Source organism: Bubalus bubalis, chromosome 19, assembly GCF_019923935.1.
Source record: "Bubalus bubalis isolate 160015118507 breed Murrah chromosome 19, NDDB_SH_1, whole genome shotgun sequence".
NCBI lineage: Eukaryota > Metazoa > Chordata > Mammalia > Artiodactyla > Bovidae > Bubalus > Bubalus bubalis.
This window is the reverse complement of record NC_059175.1, coordinates 15,903,513-15,929,905: the sequence shown is the minus strand read 5'-3', so window position 1 is coordinate 15,929,905 and position 26,393 is coordinate 15,903,513. Positions and strand designations below refer to the sequence as shown.

The window sequence follows — 26,393 nt, the reverse complement described above, 5'->3', positions numbered from 1 at the left end:
AAATGTTATTTTGATGAATTTGTTGGGTAGAAAGTGGTCTCCCCATCCTATTCCTCCACCAACTTAGGACCGCCTCTTATAACTTATTATAATTATGTTCAAATATAAATGCTCCCATTCAAAGCATCACCTTTGGGGGAAAGTGTCCCCAATTGAACACTGCTGCTGTTCAGAAGCGGGTAACATAAGGAAATATTTCTAGCTATTTGATTATTTATTCTCACCTCTGCAACCAGCATTTTTTTCCTATGTAATTTATTTTGTTTACTTGTCTTGGTGCTAGTCATTTTTGGCCATCACGTGCTATAAGGTTCACCCTTACTTAGGATGTCAAAATAGTGAACGAAAGTCTTGAAGGTAAATCAAGAGGAAGTCTGAGACAGGACTTGGCAGTAGCAGCACCACTGAACTGTATGTGCAGCCCCTTAACACCACCTTGAAGGTAGGTGGGGAGAAGGAACTAGGGATGAGAATTTGAAAAGCTTAGCTTCATCTATGCTACTGACTTCCTGCCAGAATGGATGATCCTCAATGCCCTCTTCTCCTCCTCTCTGTTTAACACGTTTGTGGTTCCAGCTTAATTAACTCAACTCTCCCTTTCAAGAGTGTGTTCTGAATGACCCAAAGGCAGGTAATTCCAATTTTTCTTGTCAGAGTTCTTGCTGAAGAGGCTGATAGATAACCAGTTACCAGTCCTAAAACAAAAGGTACATAGTTGTTGGTTGGCCTTTGGTTTTACCAGATTTACTCCATTCAACTAAGAAAAAGAACTTTCACTCTATACTTAAGAGAAAGATAGGAGGAAGTACATTGCCCAGTTTGTGACTGGGAGCTTTGTTGTATAAGGAGAAATACAAAATAAAAATAAGAAGCTTAGATTTCCCTGTTGAAAATAAAGGAAGTGACTTTCTTCTTTTCCTGAAGCATTTACCTTAGGAAACTTGAAAGCTTTTTTCTCTGTCTTTCTGAAAGTATGTAAATCCTGTTGAAAGCCAAATAAGCCTTTGGCCAGCTGTATGACCCCAGCTTTATTACACAGAAACTGGGAAAGCATTTCTGTCTGTCAGTTTCTGTGTGAAGGAAGGAGACTAATTTTGTCTGGGACACTCATTCCAAGTAGCATAATTACCTCTTGTCATAAAGACATGAGAATTTTACTGTTTCTTTGAACAAAGTCAATTAGCTAACATAAATGGTCACCTCAATTACCAAGTGAATTTAGGATGAATTATATGTGGCAAATTGTGCTGTTCTCTTGACTAGTTATTGTTTATCTTGAGAACATATGTGTAACAGATTGTATCTGCTTGGCTATATAAGAGGGTAAGATTTCTGTCTGTAGAATTTTGTAGCTTATTGAACTTAAGTAGCTTATTGAACATAAAATTTTGAATTATCAGGGAAAAAATTAGACTCTAGTACTAATTCTCATAACATATCATTCTTAATCAACATGAGTGAATGGCCTAATAAAGCCATTAGGAATAAATACTGACTGTAGTAATATGATAATAAACATTTTTCTAGAATAAAACCATAGAAGAATGAGCAATGGAAAAATAAAGCATTAAATGGTCATTTAAGTCTTGTATGTAAAAGTTTTGGGTTTATGTTATTACTGGAGATCCTTCCTGAGGGTAGCACATTCTAAATGGCTAATAACATAATCTAGTTCATCTACAACTGAGAAAGTTTATTTTCACCTATTCCTTTCAGAAGGAACTAAAATGAACTGGATCAGTATAATGACCAGAAAAAAAAAAAAAAGACTCTGTTTCCAGATTAAAAGTAAAAGCTGATACTTAAATGATGACTTCTTGAAATGATGTTCCAGTAATTTCAATGCTTGGGCTTCCCTTGTGGCTCAGCTGGTGAAAGAATCCGCCTGCAATGTGGGAGACCTGGGTTCGATCCCTGGGTTGGGAAGATCCCCTGGAGAAGGGAAAGGCTACCCCCTCTAGTATTCTGGCCTGGAGAATTCCATGGACTGTATGGTCGCAAAGAGTTGGATATGACTTAGCAACTTGCACTTTCACTTAAGAACAATTTTTTTTTTTTAAGTGTAGTATGGATATGAGAGTTGGACTATGAAAAAAGCTGAGCACCAAAGAATTGATGCTTTTGAACTGCGGTGTTGGAGAAGACTCTCGAGAGTCCCTTGGACTGCAAAGACATCCAACCAGTTCATTCTAAAGGAGATCAGTCCTGGGTGTTCTTTGGAAGGACTGATGCTAAAGCTGAAACTCCAAAACTTTGGCCACCTTATACGAAGAGTTGACTCATTGGAAAAGACTCTGATGCTGGGAGGGATTGGGGGCAGGAGGAGAAGGAGACAACAGAGAATGAGATGGCTGGATGGCATCACTGACTCGATGGACGTGAGTTTGAGTAAACTCTGGGAATTGGTGATGGACAGGGAGGCCTGGCATGCTGCGATTCATGGGGTTGCAAAGAATCGGACACGACTGAGCGACTGAACTGAATTGACTGAACTGAATAGAAAGACAATGAGACATAAGTCATAGTGGTGTAAATAGAGATTCTATTCCTTTCTTGTAGTTTGGGAAATGAATTTTGAAGTCTGAGCACAGCTGTAAGTTAATTATAATCTTGTTGCACTTAACTTATCATGATATATACTCAAAGTCTGCAAAAATAGAATGAAACACCTTCTCCTGCCAGAATGGGAATTTTTTACATGGTACCATTTGTGCAAATAAACTGAACAGATGTAGATAGTCAATGGCCAAGAGTTTGGTGGCTAATCCATGGAAACAAAGGTATCTTTGTTATGAGGAAATTAATTTTTGGTCCTTTTGGTTAGGTCAACTTCTATGCATTTGGTTTTCCTGAGTATATTTAATGAGGATGCTGAATTACAATTTCTGAAGCTTTTTGTTTGTCTATATTTCCATTTGGTTCAAGTATCCAGAGGAGAGAAATATAAATTCTAACAATGATATATTTCCCCATTACAAACAATGATAGTGGATGTCCCTGTGCATTTCTATTCATATATCTTACATGAATGTGTTAGAGTATGCTGAGAAATGGAACTGTTGGGTTGTAGGATATGCTTATTTTCAACTTGAGAAGATATTGCCAAATTGCCCCTCAAACCCAGTTTATCCTCCAACTGGCTGTGTATGAGATTTTCATTCCTATATCTTATCATTTGGAGTTAATATAGTTTTTGCCAGTTTAATGGGTTTTAAATGACATCTTGTTTTGTTTTGCATTTTTTCTCAACCACTAATGATACTGTGTCTGTTTTCTTTCTTGATTTACCCATATTCTTTGTCTCTTTTCTATTGGATTATTTATCATATTCTTATTGACTGATAGGAATCATTTGAATTTTTCTATTGCCTGTAGTGCATGTTGGTGGTATTTTTCAGTTTATTTCTCTTTTAACTTAATAGTCTTTTTTACTGTAGAAGTTTTAAATGTTATGATAGGCAGAATTACTTATCTCTTTAAGTTTTTTTTTTTAATTTCATGTTTAGCTCTATATCATATACATAGTAATTTTGTGCATGATTTGACTTAGGCATCTAATTTTATAGTGGAAATGGATTGTCCTAATATTGTTTACCAAGTAACTACCTTTCCCTCTTTGCTTTTTAATGCATTCTCTAATATATATAAAAGTTCCACAAAGACTTTATTCTCAAGAGTGCTCTGTTTTTCCTATTGATCTTTCTCTGAACCAATAGGAAAATATTTTAATTACTACAGCATTATAAGTCCTGATATCTTGATTAAAGCAAGTCACCCCGACCTGTGCGTCTTCAAAATATCATGCTTAATCTAGTCTGTAGCACCTGCATGTAAATATTAGAAATTGCTTGATACCTTGCAAGGGATTTTGATTATAATTGCATTTGACCTTGTGTTTAATTTGAAAAGACTTTACGTCTTCAATCATACTTATACTTTTCACAAGTAAAGGTTGTATATATATCTTATCTTATATTCAAATACTTTATAGGACCCATGTATCTTCTATGTTCTAACTCAGGTTTAGTGAGGTATAATTTATGTAGGGGCTTCCCTGGTGTCTCAGGTGGTAAACAATCTGCCTGTAGTGCAGAAGACCTGCATTCAATCCCTGGAGAAGGGAACGGCTCCCCAGTCCAGTATTTTGGCCTAGAGAGAGAATTCTATACAGTCCATGGGGTTGCAGAGAGTCAGTCAGACACAACTGAGTGACTTTCACTTTCTTTCTTTCAATTTATATAGAGTAAAATAGACTTTGTAGCTGTGCAGGTCAATGAATTTCTGACAAATGTATATAGTCACATAACCATTATCTCAGAATATAGAACATTTCCCAAAGTTTGTGGTTAACCTGCTCCCCTACCACTAGCCCCTGGTAACCATTGATCTTTTGTCTGTCCTATAGTTGTGCCTTTTTCAGATTATCATATAAATGGAATCATACTGTGTGACTTCTTTTAGGTAACATAATGCTTTTAAGATATATCCATGTTTTTTTTTTTAATTCAAAGAAAATTTTAATGATTTCAGTTCAATACAACTGAAAATGTAGTGTATTAAAGGGTATTTTCTACTAAATTTCAAATTACAAGTTGTCGGCCATTTCTGAGCAACAGCATCACATCCTACTGAGTATTCAGCTTATTAACTAAGGTGACTGACAGGGCAGGCGGTGGGGAAGAACAATGGTCGGCTCACAGAATGTGGCTAAGCAAGGAAACAAACAAAAACAATGCAAATAATAATTAAAATAGCTACAGATATTAGTAAAATAAAAATACAATCCCAAAGAGCCATCTCTTAAATTACTAGAAAAAAATTGAAGGTAAAGTTACAGCAAATACAGTCTTCACAGATTTGGGTAACTTGATTTGCATTTAATAGTGATTTTTAAGCCCTATATCCAATGAAACCATTTTAAAAGGCTTTATGAGGAATGGAAATTTAGATGTCTATTCCATTTTTCTTTAAAAAAAAAAAGAAGCTTAAATTTCTGAATGAGCGAGATTCACTTTTGCAGGTAGAGGCCCTGCTTCTTCATGATCTTCAGCTTTAGATCTAACAACCACAAGAGAAGAAGCTGGATATCTGTTTAGCTTTTGTTCATTCACAAATTCCAAGTCACCATAGATACTCAGCTTCTCAGAGGGAACATACTGCTCCACAGCTGTAGCAACACCATCACAGAGAGGACAAGAGTCATGGTTAAAATCCACCCAGAGTTAAGAGACAGGCATCTTAAAAAGCCATCACTTTCTCCATCTTCAAGATAGTTCCTATGTGCTTGTGAACTTCTCATTTGCAGATAGGACATTTTGCTTAGTGACGAGTCTTTCAAATTTGTAGGCTCCTGCTCCAACTCTGGTGCATACTGTATTTCTGGCTTAGACTGGAATATAACTATTTTTCCATCATCAGCTTGAAGATAAAAAGTCCACGAAGAGGTTATGAAGCTCTGTGCAGTGTCCACCATATCACTCCAGAATGATCTTACCAGTTAGAGGGAAGAGTAGATGCATTTTTGGCATCAGGGACATGAGCAGATTCACATTCCAATTTGGTCCGATTTAAATCAATTCCATCATCCACAAACTGAAAACAGCCTGCAACCTCTCTGACATGCGTACAACTCCTCTTCTGTGTGATCCACTGTGTACAAACTGGCAGGCACCTTGGGCTAGGTGTGCAAGGGATATGTCAACTGACAGGCCCAGTGACAAGACGCCGTATCACCCAAGACGGAGTCAAACGCTTCAGCCGAGGCGGTTCCCTAGCCTCCGGCCAGGGCCATGGCCAGCAGCAGCAGCGGCGGGATCCCCAGTTGGGCCCTGAGCCACAGGCTCCCCTTCGGCACCGCCATTTTGTTTGCCTCTGTCCCATGTTGTTTTATGTAATGGTTAATTTCTCCTTTTTTAGTGTGTTATTCCCCTGAATGTACATGACATCTTGCTTCCAGTTTGAGTGGTTATGAATAAAGCAGTCATAAATATTCACTTACAGGTTTTGTGTGGACATACCTTTTCATTGTTGGGTAAAGACCTAGGTTTTGAATTTCTGGATCATATGGTTAGAGTATTTTCAACTCTATAAAAACATTCATATTCATGTTATGTACTGAGTCTTTTATTTTGTAATATCATTATTAAAATAGTATTTTCACTCCAGAATATGCTCCCTCAACATTAGGTATCTGGCAATATGGTACCAAAATGTGTTGGCTTTAGTTCCTGTATAGCATCTGTCATTTTGTCTCAAGTCAGTTAGGATAATGTCTGGAGGTTTGAGTCAAATGGCATGAAGAGTATTTAGATAAAATTTAGCATGTCTGGATTTAAATCTTAGCCTTGTACTTCTCATCTGTGTGCTTTTGAGATATTCATTTTAACTTTTAAAGTTTTACTTTCCTCGTGTTTTAAATGGAAACAGTAATATCTGATTTTTCTAAATTGGTCAATAAAGATCAAAATAGATACTGCAATGCTAGTATTGTACTATATAAACAGAATTTGGTGAATTTCTTTCCCTTTTCATTTTAAAACTATTTAAAAAATGAGATTCTCTGGTCAGATTACACAGGGAAGAGAATTTCCAGGATAAAACCATTTCCTCTACTAGTTAAATTTAACATTTGCTTTAATTATGGTATAAAACTTAGCTATTAGCTATTAAAAAGCTCAGTTAGTAAGTAAAAGTAATTATTATTGTAAAATACTACATGTATCCAGAATAAGAGAGTTAACATTAAAATCTTCACATTTATACTATCTCTGTATTATATCTTGCTGTGTTATAAATATTATTTTATTAAGTGCATTGCTGATTTGTGGGGGAAAAAAATATTTGAGAAACTTCCAAGTACCATACAATGTGAAGCCACTCTAGAAGACAAGAATTTTGTCCTTCTCTTCTCTTCCAGTAAGGAAGTCAGTGAACTAAAGTGAACTAAAATGACAGTGCAGTGTGATATGTGCCTTTGCAAAGCTCTCTGTATCTACTGCTAATTTGCCCAGGTGAGTAACTAAAGAGTCAGCACTGGTAAATGAACTTTTCTATTTTCCTCAGGTTGATGGAGAAAGAAAAACTAGCATATGAAAGGTATAGTGTTGGGGGTAACAAAACACTTTCATTATAAACAGAATTATATGTTGTTTGATATGGCTGGGACACAGTGTATGCAGAAGAGTTGTGAGTGATTAAAGAGTAGCCAAGGGACCAAATTATTAAGTGCCATATATACCATATTAACATTTGGTGTAATGTTCATGAGAGAAGTAAATCATCTTAAAAATTCATGTCACCATTTTCAATAGATGATATCTTGCCTTGGGGTTCTCTCAAAGTGGAGCCTAAGATTAGGGGTTTGGTGCAGGTAATATACTTGGAAGTTATCCCAGGAATCAAGAGGAAAGAATGGAGGAGAGTGGGACAAGGAAGGAAGAAAGCCAAAAGTAATTATGTTGCTGATGTTTGCTGCTCTAGGAAGTATAGGGTCAATAGGTAGATCAGGGATCTCTGAGAAGCTCAGAGAAGACTTCCAGAATGATCTATCTAAAGAATAAGGACTGGGACATGTGTGTACTGAATATTTCCCCAGGGAACTCCCCACTATCTATACTGTATCTGCCAATTACCTGAGTAGTCACCACAGCTTCAAGAAATCCCCAAAGCAAAAAAGTGAAAAGATAATGGATGTGTTTAGAATGGAAGTATACACTACAACCATGAATGAAATCTGAAGAGGATCTGAACTCATTTTCTGCAGATGAGAAAACAGAGGTAGCACAGAACCTAGGTTTTAGTTACATTGCACTCCACCATGGATATGTTTTGGTCATGAAATTTCTACTTGCTTTCCAGTTATACAAAAGCAATTATTGAAAATGTTTTCACTTTGTTCATTAGGTTGGCTGGATTCTCTGAGCAGCAGACACCAAGATGGGATTAAACATGTGAGGGCTTTATTAAGGAAAGGCCTCCAGTTAGAAAAAGAGAGGGAACCACATATCAGAAAAGCCATGAAGAGTGATATCACCAAAATGGTAACCTTGAGCATTCCTGATTTTGCTCTCCCTCATAAGAACAGCAACGAACAACTATTCATGGACAAAACACCATTAAAATAATCCTAGAACTTGAAGCTGAAGCAACTCTCTGCACCATAGGAACCAAGACAGACTGCATTAGAAAGGTAAGAGGAATGGCTACATAACGACCTCATGACTCCTTCCCTAGGTTGGCATAGCGGCACACCAAGAGGTTTCCTCTGAGCCTACATTTCCTCTGTAGGAAAGAGAGCCCAGGGTGACATCAGGCTCTTACAGCATTGTGGATTGCTGTGCTGGAGTCTTTACTCTGGTTTCACTGCATGGGGATAACCCAGGGAAATTCCACAAGGGAATCTGTGGAACTCAGCCACCAGGAACCTGATTGACACTGAGAGAAGAGGAGAGCTTCCAGCAACCAGCCCCGTTACTACCAGCAGGGCTCAAGTAGTAGCCCCAATAAGGGGTTTTGCTCATCTGTAGAGTCAAGTCAGGGCAGAGTCTGACCAGGGAACTTGGAAGGGCAAGGACTGCTTAATTCAGGTGCCCAAACAAGGAATTCCACTGGTTCTAGAGCCTGGTCTGTCTACAGCCTGGCAGGAGCCTGAGTCATAGCTCTGATTGCTGTAGGGTATGGTGCTGAGCCCTCTTCTGACAGGCGGACTGGTGAGAATACCTGGAAGCTACACAGCAACTGTTAAGTGGAGAAGCAGATGAATAGAGCTGTTGGCCCTCAGAACAAAGGCTGTACCAGGTATGGAGGGTTCCCTTGCTATAGCCAGGTAGGGATGTTAATTCCTACCTCTTCCATCAACTGCAAATCATAGCTCCTAGCCCCTCCCAACCAAAAAGCCTTTTAAAAAATTTTGGAGTTGCCAGAAGTAGGCCCTTCCTGTTCCAGCCAGGCCAGGGCCAGAGTCAGCCCTGCTCATTGCAGAGCATGGGCCCCCAGAGCAAAGCCAGTGGCCCTGTTTAACCAAGGAACTTGGGGCATGGATTGGCTTGAGTTAAGCTCACAAAGAGAATTCAGCAGTCTTGAAGCTGCTTTTCCTACTGCACCCAGGCAGGGTAATGAATTTGTAACCCTACTTACTGCTGAATACAGCTTTCAGACAACCTGACCGGGAAACTTACAAGAACACATGGGGAGCTGTGTAGTCCATGAAACAACACTGATAACAGTGGCAAGTAGCACAGCCGCAGCTTTCCCTGTCTGCAGAGCAAAACCAGTGCTCACCTGACAGGATATTCAGTGCATACTCTCACCTGATTCAGGATACAAAACAGTGAGCTGTGCAAGCCCTGGGTCCCATTCCTGCTGCAGGGCTGGGAAGCTACTCATAGCCCTGCCTACTGCCAAGTGTAGTACCCAGTCCCCACTGTTTAGTATGCCTGGCCAGAGAATCTAGGCAACTACAAAGCCAACAGTCACAGGGACTGCAGGGAACCAAGCCAGCAGCTCTGTCAAGCTGTTCTCAGCCAGTGGCACACCACTCTACCCACAATCTCAGAGCCTGAACAGTTGCTTTACTCAAAAATAGAACCTAATAGAACCATAAGTTGCCCAAGGATGTTGCCAGCAGATATGTCCAGAACCCTCAGCTGAAGTTACTGGTGAAGAACTATCTCTGCCAAAGTGAACCTACAAAGTCTAGAAAAGGAAACTTATTCATATGCACAGATACCAAGGTAAGGAATCAAGGATCATGAAAAAATGAGGTAATTATGACAGTGTCAAAGGAAACTATTTAATAATAAATCTCTAATAACTGATACTAAAGAGCTATGAGCTATCAGATAATTCAGAATAATTCTTTAAAATGTTTAGTGGACTCTAGGAACACATACACAACTAAATGAAATTAAAAAATAATGGATAAAAAAACGAGAAATTTAACAAATTTAAACCATCAAAAAAAAAAAAGAAAACAGAAATTCTACAGCTAAAAAATGCAGTAACTGAACAGAATTCACTAGAGAGCTTCAAAAGCAGTCTCAGACCATTAATAGGCAGGATCAGTAAATTGGAAGATAGGACATTTGAAATTATCCAGTCAGAGGAACCAAGGTAAGGAATCAAGGATCATGAAAAAATGAAGCAAATGAGAACACCAAAGGAAGCTATTTAATAATAAAACTCTAATAAATGATACTAAAGATCTATGAACTGTCAGAGAATTCAGAATAATTCTATAAAATGTTTAGTGAACTCCAAGAACCATGAGGTGGCTGCGTGGAGTTGGAGTGGCAGCTACGCACTGCTAGAGCAAATTTGAGGAGATATCCCATGTCCATGGTCAAAGGAGAAGTTCCAGCAAGATGGTAGGAGGGGTGAAATCACGTTTAGAATCAAACCCCATACCTGCTAGAGACACTCAGAGGGCTCAAACAAAGCTTGTGCACACCAGGACACAGGGACCAAGACAGAACTGTGTTTTAGTGTCTCCTGTGGCGGTATGGGTCAGCAGTGGACCTGGGTGTGGCATAAGCCCTCTTGGAGGAGGTCACCGTTAATCCCACCATAGAAACATCAGAACTTACACAGGACTGGGGAAACAGACTCTTGGAGGGCACAAACAGAACCTTATGCACACCAGGACCTAGGAGAAAGGAGCACATGGGACTGATCACAATAGACTGACCCAGGCTTGCCCGTGAGTGTCCAGGAATCGCCAGCAGAGGCGTGGGTAGGTGGTGGCCTGCTGCAGGGTTGGGGGCACTGAGTGTAGCAGTGTATGCATGGGACCTTTTGAAGGTCGCCATTATCTTCATTACCTCCACAATAGTTTGGCCCCAGATAAATAACAGGGAGAGAACAAAGCACCACCCATGAACAGAAATTTGGATAAAGATTTACTGAACATGGACCTGGACCATCAGAACAAGACCCAGTTTCCCCCTCAGTCAGTCTTTCCCATCAGGAAGCTTCCATAAGCCTCTTATCCTTCTCCATCAGAGGGCAGACAGATTGGGAAAAAACACAGAGAAAACTAACTAATCTGATCACAAGGACCACAGTCTTGTCTAACTCAAAGAAACTATGAGCCATGCTGTGTAGGATCACCAAAGATGGATGGGTCATGGTGGAGATTTCTGAAAAAATGTGATCCACTGGAGAAGGGAATGGCAAACCACTTCAGTATTCTTGCCTTGAGAAACCCATGAACAGTATGCAAAGGCAAAAAGATAGGACACTGAAAGATAAACTCCCCAGGTCGGTAGGTGCCCAATATGATACTGGAGAAGAGTGGAGAAATAACTCCAGAAAGAATGAAGAGATGAAGCCAAAGCAAAAACAACACCCAGTTGTGGATGTGACTGGTGATAGAAGCAAAGTCTGATGCTGTAAAGAGCAATATTGCATAGTAATCTAGAATAGGTCCAGGTAAATTGGAAGTGGTCAAATAGGATATGGCAAGAGTGAACATCGACATTTTAGGAATCAGCAAATTAAAATGGACTGGAAAGAGTGAATTTGGCTCATATGACCATTATATCTACTACCGTGGGCAAGAATCCCTTACAGGAAATGGAGTGGCCATCATAGTCAACAAAAGAGTCCAAAATGCAGTACTTGTATGCAATCTCTAAAATGACAGAATGATCTCTGTTCATTTCCAAGGCAAACCTTTCACTATCACAGTAATCCAAGTCTATGTCCCAATGAGTAATGCTGAAGAAGCTGAAGTTGAACTGTTCTATGAAGACCTACAAGATCTTCTAGAATTAATACACAAAAATGATGTCCTTTTCATTATAGGGGACTGGAATGCAAAAGTAGAAAGTCAAGAAATACCTGGAGTAACAGCAAATTTGGTCTTGGAGTAGAGAATGAAGCAGGGCAAAGGCTAATGGAGTTTTGCCAAAAGAATGCACTGGTCATAGCAAACAACCTCTTGCAGCAACACAAGAGAAGACTCTACACATGGACATCACCAGAGAGTCAATAGTGAAATCAGATTGATTATATTCTTTGCAGCCAAAGATGGAGAAGCTCTATACAGTCAGCAAAAACAAGACCAGGAGCTGACTGTGGCTCAGACCATGAACTCCTTATTGCCAGATTCAGACTTCAATTGAAGAAAGTATGGAAAACCACTAGACCATTCATGTATGACCTAAATCAAATCCCTTATGATTATACAGTAGAAGTGACAAATAGATTCAAGGGATTAGATCTGATGGACAGAGTGCCTGAAGAACTATGGATGGAGGTTCATGACATTGTACAGGAGACAGGGATCAAGACCATCCCCAGGGGAAAAAATGCAAAAAAACAAAATGGCTGTCTGGGGAGGACTTACAAATAGCTGTGAATAGAAGAGAAGCTAAAGGCAAAGGAAAGATATACCCATCTGAATGCAGAGTTCCAAAGAATAGCAAGGAGAGATAAGAAAGCCTTCCTCAGCGATCAATGCAAAGAAATACAGGGGAACAATAGAATGGGAAAGATTAGAGATCTCTTCAAGAAAATTAGAGATACCAAGGGAGCATTTCAAGCAAAGATGGGCTCAATAATGGACAGAAATTGTATGGAGCTAACAGAAGCAGAAGATATTAAGAAGAGGTGGCTAGAATACACAGAAGAACTGTACAAAAAAGATCTTCACAACCCAGATAATCATGATGGTGTGATCACTCACCTAGAGGCAGACATCCTGGAATGCAAAGTCAAGTGGGCCTTAGGAAGAATCCCTATGAACAAAGCTAGTGGAGGTGATGGAATTCCAGTTATGCTATTTTAAATCCTGAAAGATGATGCTGTGAAAGTGCTGCACTCTCTATATCAGCAAATTTTGAAAACTCAGCAATGGCCACAGGACTGGAAAAGGTCAGTTTTCATTCCAATCACAAAGGAAGGCAATGCCAAGGAATGCTCAAAATACCACACAATTTCACTCATCTCACATACTAGTAAAGTAATGCTCAAAATTCTCCAATCCAGGTGTCAAAAGTACGTGAACCATGAACTTCCAGATGTTCAAGCTGGATTTAGAAAAGGCAGAGGAACCAGAGATCAAATTGCCAACATTACTTAGATCATAGAAAAAGCAAGAGAATTCCAGAAATACATCTACTTCTTCTTCATTGACTATGCCAAAGCCTTTGACTGTGTGGATCGCAATAAACTGTGGAAAATTCTGAAAGAGATGGGAATACCAGACCACCTGACCTGCCTCCTGAGAAATCTATATGCAGTCAAGAAGCAACCGTTAGAACCAGATGTAGAACAATGGGCTGGTTCCAAATTGGGAAAGGAGTACATCAAGACTGTGTATTATCACTTTGCCTATTTAACTTATATGCAGAATACATCATGTGAAATGCCAGACTGGATGACGCACAAGCTGCAATCAAGATTGCCGGGAGAAATATCAATAACCTCAGATATGCAAATGACACAACCCTTATGGCAGAAAGCGAAGAGGAAATAAAGAGCTTCTTTATGAAAGTGAAAGAGGAGAGTGAAAAAGCTGGCTTAAAGCTCAACATTAAAAAAAACTGAGATCATGGCCTCTGGTCCCATCACTTCATGGCAAATAGATGGGAAAACAATGGCAACAATGACAGACTTTCTGTCCTTGGGCTCCAGAATCACTGCAGATGGTGACTGCAGCCGTGAAATTAAAAGATGCTTACTCCTTGAAAGAAACGTTATGACTAACCTAGACAGCATATTAAAAAGCAGAGAAATTACTTTACCAAGAAAGATCCATGTAGTCAAAGCTTTGGTTTTTCCAGTAGTCATGTATAGATGTGAGAGTTGGACCATAAGGAAAGTTGTGCACCAAAGAATTGATGCCTTTGAACTATGGTCTTGGAGAAGACTCTTGCGAGTCCCTTGAACTGCAAAAAGACCCAACCAGTCCATCCTAAAGGAAATCAGTCCTGAATATTCATTGGAAGGACTGATGCTAAAGCTGAAACTCTAATACTTTGGCCACCTGATGCAAAGAGCTGACTCATTGGGAAAAACCCTGATACTGGGCAAGATTGAAGGTGGGAGGAGAAGGGGACGACAGAGGAAGAGATGGTTGGATCACATCACTGAGTTGATGGATGGGAGTTTGAGTAAGCTCCAGGAGTTTGTGATTGACAGGGAAGCCTGGTGTGCTGCAGTCCATGGGCTCATAAAGAGTCAGACACAATTGGGTTGGGAAGATCCCCTGGAAAAGGGAAATGGTAACCCATTCTAGTACTCTTGCCTGGAAAATCTCATGGACAGGTGAGCCTGGCTGGCTACAGTCCATGAGGTCGCAAGATTGGACACAACTTGGCAACTAAACCACCCCCACCAGACCTGACTTACAGAAAATGCCAAAGTCAGTGCTCTGAATGGAAATAAAAAAGACACTGGTTAACATCATAAAAACATGAAAAGGGAGTGTAAAACTCACTGAACAGGGTAAATTATATAGTCAAAACTAGATTCTGTAATGAGGTAGTGGTGGTGTATAATTCACTTAAAATTCTAATTTAAAAGTTAAAAAAATAAAAAAATAATCTGTTATCAGTTATAGAATACAAAAGATATGTAAATTATAACACTGAAAACCTAAAATGTTAGGGGAAAGAGAAATAATAGTGTAAGCCTTAGGAATTCTGTTGAAGTTATCAGTTTAAAGCAGAGTGTTCTATTTTATGTTAGCTTCATGCAAGGGAAAAACCTGTAGTAAATGTAAAAAATAACTTGATATAAAAGTCAAAGATACTCATACCATAATGTACCAAACAAGTGAAAAAAGACAGCCACATAAAAAAGGACAATGGATCTTCAAAACAATCAGAAAATAACCAACAAAATGGCAATAGTGAGTTTCTATCAATAACTACTTTAAATATAAATATTGGGGGGCCAAAAAAATTCATTTGGATTTTGCCATGTTATAGAAAAACTGGAATGAAGTTTTTGGCCAACCTAATAGATTAAATTCCCCAATCAAAACACATAGAGTGACTGAATGGATATAAAAACTAAATCCAACAATACGCTTCCTGTGAACCACTTACTTTAGCCTTAAAGATATACAAAGACCGAGAGTAAAGGGACAGAAAAGCATAGTTCAGTAAATGGTCACCAAAGAAAAAGCAGGACAGGTATATTTATATGGAAAACAGACTTGAAGCATGGTAAAACAAAACAAAACAAAACAAAAACACACAGACAAAGGCATTATATAACGATAAAGGGGTCAATACATCAAGAAGATATAACAGTTGTAACTATTTATGAGCCCAAGATTCGAGCAACTACATACATAAAGCAAAACTAACAGAGGTACTCAAAGGAGAAATAAACTGCAATATAATAGTGGTTGGAAACTTCAATATTCCACTTTCAATAATAGATCATTCAGACTAAGAATCAATAAGGAGACAGTGGATATTAACAATACTACAGACTATTTGTACCCAACAGACATATATAGATCAGTCTATTAGACAATAGCAAACCATGCCTTCTTAAGTACACGTAAACATTTCCTAGGATAGACCACAAAACGATTCTTAGCAAATTAAGAAGACTGAAATCATTACCAGGTAACTTCTCTGATTGCAATGGTCAGAGAAACTAAAAATCAATCAGGAGAAAACTAAAATTTATGAATGCCTGGAAATTAAACAATACTCTCCTGAACAACCAATGGACCAAAGAAGAAATTAACAGAGAAATAAAGTATCTAGAGATGTGAAAATGAAAATATTACATACCAAGACATATGGGACTCAGAAAAAGCAGTTCTAAGAGGAAGTTCTTAGCAATAAACACAATAAGAAAGAAGAAAGATCTCAATTTAACTCTGTGTATCTTATGAAAATAGAAAACAAGCTCAAATTTAGCAGAAAGAAGGAAATACAAGCAAAATGTGTTGTATTACTGTTGTTATATTATGCTTTGCAGATACTGCATATCTTACAAATGAAAGCTTTGTTGCAATCTTGCATGGATCAAGTCTATCATACCCTTTTCCCAACAGTATTATTATTATTTTTTAAATTAAAGGTATGTACATTGTTTTTTAAGTCATAATGCTATTGTACACTTAATATAGTGTAAACATAGCACTTATATGTAATATATGTATATAGTGTAAACATGCATTGGGAAACCACAAAAAAAAATCCTATATGACTTGCTTTATACAATATTTGCTATATTGCAGTGGTTTGGAAACAAACATATAATATCTTCATGGTATGCCTGGAGTAAAGATTAGTGCAGAAATAGAGAAGAGGAAAACAACAGAAAAGGCTAGCCAAACTAAAAGTAGGCTCTAAGATAAACAAAATGGACAAATCTATAGCTAGATTAACCAAGCTCATAGAAGATGACCCAAATCAAAATTATGAGTTAAAAAGGAGACATCAAATCTGGTACTACAGAAATAAATTAATCACAAGAGGGGCTTCTATGAACAATTATACACAACAAATAGGACAATCTAGAAGAAATGGAAAACTTCTTAGAAACATATAATCTAAGACTGAATCAGGAAGAAATAGAAAGTCTGAATAGATCAGTTAACAGAAAGGAGACTGAATCATTGAATAGCGTGAAAACTATAGTTAATACTATATGTATGAAAATAGTTGAAAGAGTAAGTTCTAAGATTTCTCATCACAAGGAAATTTTTCATTATCTTTTATTGAATCTACATGAGATAATGGATACTATCCAAACCTCTGTAATAATCACTTCATGGTATTTGTAAGTCAGTCTATTATGCCACATCTTCAGTTCAGTTCAGTTCAGTCCCTCAGTCGTGTTCGGCTCTTTGCGACACCATGAATCGCAGCATGCCAGGCCTCCCTGTCCATCACCAACTCCCGGAGTTCACCCAGACTCACGTTCATCGAGTCAGTGATGCCATCCAGCCATCTCATCCTCTGTCCTCCTCTTCTCCTCCTGCCCCCAGTCCCTCACAGAATCAGAGTCTTTTCCAAGGAGTCAACTCTTCGCATGAGGTGGCCAAAGTACTGGAGTTTCAGCTTTAGCATCATTTCTTCCAAAGAAATCCCAGGGCTGATCTCTTTCAGAATGGACCAGTTGGATCTCCTTGCAGTCCAAGGGACTCTCAAGAGTCTTCTCCAACACCACAGTCCAAAAGCATCAATTCTTCGGCACTCAGCCTTCTTCACAGTCCAACTCTCACATCCATACATGACCACAGGAAAAACCATAGCCTTGATTGACGACCTTTGTTGGCAAAGTAATGTCTATGCTTTTGAATATGCTATCTAGGTTGGTCATAACTTTCCTTCCAAGGAGTAAGCGTCTTTTAATTTCATGGCTGCAGTCACCATCTGCAGTGATTTTGGAGCCCAGAAAAATAAAGTCTGACACTGTTTCCACTGTTTCCCCATCTATTTCCCATGAAGTGGTGGGAACAGATGCCATGATCTTTGTTTTCTGAATGTTGAGCTTTAAGCCAACTTTTTCACTCTCCTCTTTCTCTTTCATCAAGAGGCTTTTGAGTTCCTCTTCACTTTCTGCCATAAGGGTGGTGTCATCTGCATATCTGAGGTTATTGATATTTCTCCTGGCAATCTTGATTCCAGCTTGTGTTTCTTCCAGTCCAGAGTTTCTCATGATATACTCTGCATAGAAGTTAAATAAACAGGGTGACAATATACAGCCTTGACGAACTCCTTTTCCTATTTGGAACCAGTCTGTTGTTCCATGTCCAGTTCTAACTGTTGCTTCCTGACCAGCATACAAATTTCTCAAGAGGCAGGTCAGGTGGTCTGGTATTCCCATCTCTTTCAGAATTTTCCACAGTTTATTGTGATCCACACAGTCAAAGGCTTTGGCATAATCAATAAAGCAAAAACAGATGTTTTTCTGGAACTCTCTTACTTTTTCCATGATCCAGTGGGTGTTGGCAATTTGATCTCTGGTTCCTCTGCTTTTTCTAAAACCAGCTTGAACATCTGGAAATTCACGGTTCACATATTGCTGAAGCCTGGCTTGGAGAATTTTGAGCATTACTTTACTAACGTGTGAGATGAGTGCAATTGTGCAGTAGTTTGAGCATTCTTTGGCATTGCCTTTCTTTGGGATTGGAATGAAAACTGACTTTTTCCAGTCCTGTGGCCACTGCTGAGTTTTCCAAATTTGCTGGCATATTGAGTGCGGCACTTTCACAGCATCATCTTTCAGGATTTGAAATAGCTCAACTGGAATTCCATCACCTCCACTAGCTTTGTTCGTAGTGATGCTTTTTAAGGCCCACTTGACTTCACATTCCAGGATGTCTGGCTCTAGGTCAGTGATCACACCATCGTGATTATCTTGGTCGTGAAGCTCTTTTTTGTACAGTTCTTCTGTGTATTCTTGCCACCTCTTCTTAATATCTTTTGCTTCTGTTAGGTCCATATCATTTCTGTCCTTTATTGAGCCCATCTTTGCATGAAATGTTCCCTTTGCATCTCTAATTTTCTTGAAGAGATCTCTAGTCTTTCCCATTCTGTTGTTTTCCTCTATTTTTTTGCATTGATCGCTGAAGAAGGCTTTCTTGTCTCTTCTTGCTATTCTTTGGAACTCTGCATTCAAATGCTTATATCTTTCCTTTTTTTCTTTGCTTTTCGCTTCTCTTCTTTTCACAGCTATTTGTAAGGCCTCCCCAGACAGCCATTTTGCTTTCTTGCATTTCTTTTCCCTGCCACACCTTAAACCTTTACAATAACACATGTAAATTATATCACTACGAAACTGGGGTTGGGGGAAGCCATCAAACAGTGAGGTACATTCACTTTTGTGGAGGAGGAAGGAATATGGGACAGGAAAGGCCTTAAGACTAGTCAGAGTTTTAAGATAATTTTGTCAAAGTTGATGGGAAATCTTCAAGTCAAGTTATCCATTGTTATAGTCCTGAATTTCTCAGGAATGGGCCTGTCTCAGTACCCTTCACCATGCTAAGTTACTGGCTGGGAATAGCCTATCAGAAGTGTAGCCTTGAAAACTAGTACAGCCACTATGGAGAACAGTGTGGAGATTCCTTAAAAAACTGGAAATAGAACTGCCTTATGACCCAGCAATCCCACTGCTAGGCATACACACTGAGGAAACCAGAATTGAAGAGACACATGTACCCCAATGTTCATCGCATCACTGTTTATAATAGCCAGGACATGGAAGCAACTTAGATGTCCATCAGCAGACGAATGGATAAGAAAGCTGTGGTACATATACACAATGGAGTATTAATCTGCTATTAAAAAGAATACATTTGAATCAGTTCTAATGAGGTGGATGAAACTGGAGCCTATTATACAGAGTGAAGTAAGCCAGAAAGAAAAACACCAATACAGTATACTAACGCATATATATGGAATTTAGAAAGATGGTGACAATAACCCTGTATGCTGCTGCTGCTGCTAAGTCGCTTCAGTCGTGTCTGACTCTGTGCGACCCCAGAGACGGCAGCCCAAGAGGCTCCCCCATCCCTGGGATTCTCCAGGCAAGAACACTGGAGTGGGTTGCCATTTCCTTCTCCAATGCATGAAAGTGAAAAGTGAAAGGGAAGTCGCTCAGTCGTGTCCGACTCTTCGCGACCCCGTGGACTGCAGCCTACCAGGCTGCTCCGTCCATGGGATTTTCCAGGCAAGAGTACTGGAGTGGGGTGCCATCACCTTCTCCAATAACCCTGTATACGAGACAGCAGAAGAGATGCTGATGTATAGAACAGTCTTTTGGACTCTGTGGGAGAGGGAGAGGGTGGGATGATTTGGGAGAATGGCATTGAAACATATATAATATCATATATGAAATGAGTCACAAGTCCAGGTTCGATGCACAATACTGGATGCTTGGGGCTGGTGCACTGGGACGACCCAGACAGATGGTATGGGGAGGGAGGAGGAAGGAGGGTTCAGGATGGGGAACACATGTATACCTGTGGTGGATTCATGTTGATATATGGCAAAACCAATACAATATTGTAAAGTTAAAAAATAAAATAAAGGGAAAAAAAAAAGAAGTGTAGCCTTGGTAGCAGCTTATTGATGGATTTCAGATAGAATCAGCAGGTGCCAGTTAATTACACTCTCTGTACTAGGAAAGCAGAGAAGCACATTTTCATCACTATATTCATCCTTTTGGAAAAAGAAGGAGCAATTTTGTAAATCAAAATAAGGTATCAGCTCTGCATATTTTCCCTTATGTTAGGTAGATGGCAGTGCACACAGACTTTCTGGAAGGCTCTACTCAAATTCTACCTAAAAGAAACATAGAGTTGTATTCATTCTTAAGAGAGCACAGGTTTTCCCACTGTGGAACCACAAAATGGCACAGCTCCCAAACTGTAACACTGCTCCACCTCAGTTCTAAGACGTATACGAACACCTTGGTCCCCAGGACAGAAGAACCTAGAAACCTAGAAACCTATCGATAAGACTTACCTCCATATCTGGCATGTCTAACCATTCACATAACATGCTTTATTGGCACTTAAAGTACGGTAATCCAAGTCTATGCCCAGACCAGTAACGCTGAAGAAGCTGAAGTTGAATGGTTCTATGAAGACCTACAAGACCTTTTAGAAATAACACCCAAAAAAGATGTCCTTTTCATTATAGGGGACTGGAATGGAAAAGTAGGAAGTCAAGAAACACCTGGAGTAATAGGCAAATTTGGCCTTGGAGTACAGAATGAAGCAGGGCAAAGGCTAATGGAGTTTTGCCAAGAGAATGCACTAGTCATAACAAACAACCTCTTCCAACAACACAAGAGAAGACTCTACACATGGACATCACCAGATGGCCAACACCAAAATCAGACTGATTATATTCTTTGCAGCCGAAGATGGAGAAGCTCTATACAGCCAGCAAAAAGAAGACAAGGAGCTGACTGTGGCTCGGGTCATGAACACCTTAGTACCAAATTCAGACTTAAATTGAAGAAAGTAGGGAAAACCACTAGACCATTCAGGTATGACCTAAATAAAATCCCTTATTTTTATACAGTGAGAGTGAGAAATAGATTTAAGGGACTAGATCTGATAGATAGAGTGCCTGATGAACTATGGACAGAGTTACATGCCATTTTACAGGAGACAGTGATCAACACCTACCCAAAGGAAAAGAAAGGCAAAATGACTCTCTGAGGAGGCCTTACAAATAGCTTTGCAAAGAAGAGAAGTGAAAAACAAAGGAGAAAAGGAAAGATATAAGCATCTGAATGCAAAGTTCCAAAGAATAGCTAGGAGAGATAAAAAAGTCTTCCTCAGTGATCAATGCAAAGAAATAATAGATGAAAACAATAGAATGGGAAAGACTAGAGATCTCTTCAAGAAAATTAGAGACACCAAGGGAATATTTCATGCAAAGAGGGCTCAATAAAGGACAGAGTGGGATGGAGCTAACATAAGCAGAAGATATTAAGAAGAGGTGGCAAGAATACACAGAAGAACTGTACAAAAAAGATCTTCATGACCCAGATAATCACGATGGTGTGATCACTGACCTAGAGCCAGACATCCTGGAATGTGAAGTCAAGTGGGCCTTAGAAAGCATCACTACGAACAAAGCTAGTGGAGGTGATGGAATTCCGGTTGAGCTATTTCAAATCCTGAGAGATGATGCTCTGAAAGTGCTGCACTCAGTATGCCAGCAAATTTGGAAAACTCAGCAGTGGCCACAGGACTGGAAAAGGTCTGTTTTCATTCCAATCCCAAAGAAAGGCAAAGCCAAAGAATGCTCAAACTACCACACAATTGCACTCATCTCACATTCTAGTAAAGTAATGCTCAAAATTCTCCAAGCCAGGCTTCAGCAATATGTGAACCGTGAACTTCCTGATGTTCAAGCTGGTTTTAGAAAAAGCAGAGGAACCAGAGATCAAATTGCCAACACCCACTGGATCATGGAAAAAGCAAGAGAGTTCCAGAAAAACATCTGTTTTTGCTTTATTGATTATGCCAAAGCCTTTGACTGTGTGGATTACAATAAACTGTGGAAAATTCTGAAAGAGATGGGAATACCAGACCACCTGACCTGCCTCTTGAGAAACCTATATGCCGGTCAGGAAGCAACAGTTAGAACTGGACATGGAACAACAGACTGGTTCCAAATAGGAAAAGGAGTTCGTCAAGGCTGTATATTGTCACCCTGCTTTTTTAACTTATATGCAGAGTACATCATGAGAAATCCTGGGCTGGAAGAAACACAAGCTGGAATCAAGATTGCCAGGAGAAATATCAATAACCTCAGATATGCAGATGACACCACCCTTATGGCAGAAAGTGAAGAGGAACTCAAAAGCCTCTTGATGAAAGAGAAAGAGGAGAGTGAAAAAGTTGGCTTAAAGCTCAACATTCAGAAAACAAAGATCATGGCATCTGTTCCCATCACTTCATGGCAAATAGATGGGGAAACAGTGGCTGACTTAATTTTTCTGGGCTCCAAAATCACTGCAGATGGTGATTGCAGCCATGAAATTAAAAGACACTTACTCCTTGAAGGAAAGTTATGACCAACCTAGATAGCATATTAAAAAGCAGAGACATTACTTTGTCAACAAAGGTCCATCTAGTCAAGGCTATGGTTTTTTCAATAGCCTGTATGGATGAGAGAGTTGGACTGTGAAGAAGGCTGAGTGCCAAAGAATTGATGCTTTGGAACTGTGGTGTTGGAGAAGACTCTTGAGAGTCCCTTGGACTGCAAGGAGATCCAACCAGTCCATCCTAAAGGAGATCAGTCCTGGGTGTTCATTGGAAGAACTGATGTTGAAGCTGAAACTCCAATACTCTGGCCACCTCATTCGAAGAGCTGACTCATTGGAAAAGACCCTGATGCTGGGAAAGATTGAGTAGAAGGAGAAGGGGATACCAGAGGATAAGATGTTTGAATGGCATCACTGACTCAATGGACATGGGTTTGGGTGGACTCTGGGAGTTGGTGATGAACAGGGAGGCCTGGCATGCTGTGGTTCATGGGATTGCAAAGAGTCAGACACGACTGAGTGACTGAACTGAACTGAAAAGTACTTTTTGCCTCCCTAAAACACATTCTTTATTGTCTCCTAGATTCTCTAGGGCATATCCTTCATCTTCATGATCAAATTCTTTTAGCATCTACAAAACATTTGATTTTTTAACTTCTTCCATTTCAGCCAACTTCCCTGGGCACCACCAATAGCTACTTCTTACAGCTGTTTGGGGGAGAGGATTCTAGAGATGCCAAAATGCATGTGAATGCTTTAGTGAAACAAAGCCATGCTGTATTCATGCAGAAATGAAGAGATAGGCTTTCTTTGTTTAAAATTGAATATTTACATATTAAAATACTTAAAACTAAAATCTTATTCTTGTCATTCTAAGAGTTTATGGAGATTTTAGTGAAAATATTTTTGTCAGCGCTATCATATATTCTTTTCACTTCCTATTAAAATGAGAAAAAAAGTTCATTTGGAGTTATATCAAAAGACAAACCTTTGGATTCAAAGAACTGGAAATGTATCACATACTCTTGGTTTGGAAGAATTAATATTGTTAAAATGTCCATACCATCCAAAGCAATCCAGAGATCTAATGCAATCCCTATCAACATACGCATGACATCTTTCACAGAACTGCACTAATGCTAAAATTTATGTGAAACCAGAAAAGGGCCAGAATTGTGAAAGCAATCTGAGGAAAAAGAACAAAGCTGGAGGCATAACCCTTTCAGAACATATTACAAAACTAAGGTAATCAAAACACTGTGTTATTAGCACAAAATAGACGTACAACTCAATGGAACAGAGTAGAATGCCTAGAAACAAATCCCATACCCTATGGTCAATTAATCTACAACACAAGCAAGAATATTCAGTGGAGAAAAGGCAATCTCTTTAACACGCGATGTGGGGAAGAGGGACAGTGACAATGTAAACCAATGAAAATAGAAACATTCCTTCATACTATATATGCAAAAATAAACTCAAAATGGTTTAAAGACCTAGGTATAAGACATGGCACCATAAAACTCCTAGAAGAGAACATAGACAAAATGTTCCCTGACATAAATTTAGCAATATTTTCTTAGATCAGTCTCCCAAGGTGATTTAAATAAAGGTAAAAATAAATGAGCCCTAATCAAACTTAAAAGCTTTTCACAGCAAAGGAAACCATCAACAAGCAAAACTGATACACTGTATAGCACGGGGAATTATATCCATGCCTTGTAATAACCCATAATGAACTGTAATCTGAAAAGTAACTGAATCACTTTGCTGTATACCTGAAACCAACACAGAACTTTAAATCGACTATATTTTAATTTAAAAAAAGCCTTTGGAAAAAATTCCATACTGTACTCATATTTCCTTTCCCCATTAATTCCTACTAGGCTGAGTGTGTATAACAGACTGCCTTCTTTCTGAGGATGACTCCTCTTCTAGGAGACTCCCCAAATCTTCCTGCAAAGATCACTGCTGACCCATCCTACCAGTTTGCCAACCATGCCCTGGCATGGTGTGATCCCAGTGGTGGACACGCTCAGGAAGCAACATCTGCTGTATATGAGCACCTTTACTATTACTCCAAACAACTTACAGCCTTTCATATCTGGTGTGGCATTTTTTTCTCCTAAATAGCCCTGCTGTTTTTTTTCTACTAGAGTTATCAGAGTGTTCCCTAACTGATTATATTGCTGAGCACAATGATTCCTAATTCAAAGGGAGATAACCCATGTCAAATTGATTCTACTTTAATACATCTGGCTCTCTCTTTTTGCCCATGCCCGCCTACAGAAATTCAATTGAATTCTTACATTCATCTTAAAAGCAATAGAATACAGTTGTAGCAGGATGATTAGAGTATAGAAAATATAAAAGCTCACTATATTGTTTTCTCTGCTTGTATATAGGTTTGAAAAAGTTACATAAAATTTTTTTAAAATGCAAAAAAAAAAAAAAAAAAGAAAGAAAAAAACAACACTTGGTCATTCATCATAGAAAATTGAGCAAAATATATAGTGCATTTGGGTTCAATACCTTGTATTTTTATGAAATAAATGCCAATAGTAATGAAAATGAAGATAGCACCTGCCTTTTACTGATACCTCCTTTGTGCTGGGCACTTTATGTGCACCATTTCTAATTCTTACATTCACCCTGAAAGTTAGGTATGATTATCATCCTGTTGTATGCATGTGGAAACTGAGGGATATTCTCCCAACTCTGCAGTTAGATAGTTGGTGGTATTTGGCATGCTCCCAAACACAGTCCTTCTCATTGTTTCACGTAAGAAATATGAAGCACCTAGGATGGTGAGGTGAACTTAAGGTACAAACCATGGTGAAATTACCTTGAAGATCTCTCCCATGTCTGAGGGTCTGATGGCAGAGTTCCAATTCTTATTATACAGAATCCTATGGTTCTTCTGAGGTATCTCTTAAGATGCAGGGAACCTGGGGCCAGATTTTATATTGATTAATGTTTGTTTTATACTGTGAGGTTCCACATCCATGCCTTAAGTATTAAGGGTGTGTAGAGACAATCTCACAGTTGCTTCATTTTCTCTTAAATTTGTCTGTGTCTCACTGTGTTTGGTGGACCAAGCATAGTACAATGAGTCCTCTACTTTCAAATTCCCTCTCCTTTGATTCATGGTCATTTCCTGGATCACAGAATATCATCATGTTTAAGAGCACAAGCCATTATCACACTGCTTGCCTTAGAAGTTTGGCTCTATTACTTTCTACTATCTGTGTGACCTTGAGCAGTTTATTCAACCTCTCTAAGCACATTTTTTCATCTGTAAAATGAGATAATAATAGTACTTTGTCCCAGGGTTGTTGGGAGGATTGCAGGTGAAAGTGTTAGCCACTCAGTCATGTCTGACTCTTTGTGACCCTAAGGACTATAGCTTACCCAACTCCTCTATCCATGGAACTCTCCAGGCAAGAATACTGCAGTGGGTAGCCATTCCTTTCTCTGGGAGATCTTCCTGACCCAGGGACTGACCCACGTCTCCTGTATTGCAGGCAGGTTCTTTACCATCTGAGCCACCAGGGAAGTCTGTTGGGAGAATTAGATGAATATAAAAATACAAATGCCTCTCATGATAAGGGATTAATAACTGTTAGCTATGATTATTAAATGTCTACCTAACTTTAGGCATCACCTTGAGTAATGACTAAAGTCTTCTTTAAGACATGACAATAAGACCATCTTCAATAAGTTACTGTATATCTCAATTTCAGTCACTGGATTTGAGTTCTTTACTTTCTGGTCACATGTTCTATGGTGTAATTTGTATTCTTCACTGATAGGATTTGCTATTCTATTGCTCTCATTGTATAGTTTTCTGGAACTATTGGCTCCGGCAGCAGCAACTTTTTGAATGCTTTCTTGAATGTTACTTCTTT

General features: G+C 39.0%; 2 long non-coding RNA genes and 1 pseudogene across 2 annotated transcripts in view; 1 reads left to right on the top strand and 2 right to left on the bottom strand.

Annotated features, from left to right (window-relative positions):
- Positions 1 to 8,182, top strand: part of LOC123330542 — a 521,303-nt gene extending 513,121 nt beyond the window's left edge. Inside the window, exons 5-6 of the long non-coding RNA XR_006546541.2 lie at positions 6,917 to 7,010; positions 7,903 to 8,182. This is a non-coding gene — a long non-coding RNA (uncharacterized LOC123330542). The remainder of the gene's footprint in view (positions 1 to 6,916; positions 7,011 to 7,902) is intronic.
- Positions 77 to 25,954, bottom strand: LOC123330544. Its single transcript, XR_006546543.2, has 3 exons — positions 25,897 to 25,954; positions 25,331 to 25,433; positions 77 to 695 (listed from the first exon to the last, which is right to left on the bottom strand). It is a non-coding gene; the product is annotated as an uncharacterized LOC123330544 (long non-coding RNA).
- Positions 4,504 to 5,875, bottom strand: LOC102403219 (annotated as a pseudogene).
- Positions 25,955 to 26,393: the final 439 nt, after the last annotated feature.